Here is a 2,042-nt window from a genome sequence, read left to right as displayed (position 1 = left end):
GTGTCGATGCTCTTCTTCTTCTAAGTGTTCCGCCTTCATGCCACGTGGGCTTGGTGATGATGATGTCATCAGGGTGAATGGCATGTACCCACGGCGGGGGATTGGCCAGGGTGCATTGCTGGTACAAACGCACACATGGGTATAAGGAGTGGAGTAATTGGATAATTTTGTTTAGTCTATGGGGTTTAACGTCCCAAAGCGACTCAGGCTATGAGGGACGCCGTAGTGAAGGTCTCCGGGAATTTCGACCACCTGGGGTTCTTTAACGGGCACTGACATCGCACAGTATAAGGGCCTCTAGAATTTCGCCTCCATCGAAATTCGACCGCCGCGGCCGGGATCGAACCCGCTTCTTTCGGGCCGGCAGCCGAGCGCCATAACCACTCAGCCACCGCGGCGGCGGATAATTTTGTGAAGACTCGAATTTGGATTAAAAAGATGATAAAAAACGGAAATGAAAAAGCTGTGAATTCACATTATAGCATAAGAATCTACCTGATGCAAATATATATCGGTGAATAAAATCGCACACAAGTTTCAAGGCATATCCCTTGACGCTTGCCCCAAAAGAGAGGACTGGATATAGGTAGCCCCAGTCGAGCGAAGGGGATCTACAAGTATGTTCTACGGAGAGAAGCGAACCGCCGGCAAAACAGGAAAAAGTGATCTACTGACTCAATTTCGCCACAACACTCACAGACGTTGGTCAGCGATAAACCTGATCGACATAAATAGAGATTTAGTCGCGGTATTCTGCAGCGCAAGAGGGTCATGGACACCTCACATTTCCTTGAACTGCACATCCGCGCACTCCAAGGAAATGCCAGGTGTTGAAAATCCGCTACAGCAAGAAGAGGCTCACGGATCAAGTTGTGGAGGTGCTGGAACCGTTGGAAGCGTGCTGCAGTCAAGTAGACATTGTTAGGGACGAACGGGACAATAGGTCCCCCAAGGGCTGACTTAGCTAAAAAAAATCAGCCCTCTCATTAGAAGCAATGCCACAGTGTTGTTGTTGTTGTCCACATACTATGGCACATGTCCACATAGGGGGATTGGCCAATAATTGGGGGGCACGGAGAGTTTTTGAGGTAAATAATGCATGGACGAAATTAAAATCAATGGTAAGGAAGGAAAAAGTAGACAAAAAGAAACAACGAAATGAAACGGGAAATGCATAATGCACGCAGGAGATCGGGACTGATGTTTATAGCCGAGTAGTTAAATGGTAATGATAATTGTAAGGTTAAAAATAACATTGAAAATTTTTTTTTAATTAACAAGGTGCCACAGTGCCCAGGGACGCGGGCTTGCGGACGTCTCTCTTCTTCCCCTGCAAGGTAGGCGTGGGAAGAACACGGGAACAGCAAAAGTATCCTCATCATCCCCCCGCAGTAAGCCGTTGAATTGAGCCACGCTCCAGAGTGTTTCTTCCAAGCGTGCATCAGTGACGAAATGGTGATTGCCATTCCGTGGCATCTGACTGACGTGGGTTCGAAAAGTGAGCTTGATTGAATCCCCTTCGTGTGCTCGATCAGTGCATTTTGTTTATTTTCACCACTTAAAAACCGGCCCGCGCAGGCTGCTGCAGCTACTTAAACAGCGCGACCATAGCATGAAACGCTGAAGTAAGGCATGTTCGAAATGCGGCGACAAACAAATGTGCCAAATAATATACAGCGACACACCGTTAGAGAGGAAGCCGCTGCTTGCTTGGGCAAAGTTAAGCAGCGTTTATGCGGGGCCTAATTCTGGTAAAAAAAAAAACGACATTAATCGCGACGCAGCTGTAAATTTGCGAATTGGGTTGTTCCACGTATGGTTCCATTCTGAAACCACTATTGTTTTTGCTGTATATTACTGACTTAGCAGCTTGCCAGTACTCACCTGATGGGTGGAAACTCGGAAGCTCGCGAAAAGGCTTGAAATTATTTTTTAGACTCTGCACTGCAGCGTTAAGAGACTGGAAGAGAGAGGAATGAACCGGGGAACAAATGCGAGTTAAGGGTGCCGTAGTTGAAATGAAGAAGAGGAAATGGGCAGGA

This window comes from Amblyomma americanum, chromosome 2, assembly GCF_052857255.1.
Source record: "Amblyomma americanum isolate KBUSLIRL-KWMA chromosome 2, ASM5285725v1, whole genome shotgun sequence".
Taxonomy (NCBI): domain Eukaryota; kingdom Metazoa; phylum Arthropoda; class Arachnida; order Ixodida; family Ixodidae; genus Amblyomma; species Amblyomma americanum.
This window is presented reverse-complemented; position numbering follows the sequence as displayed.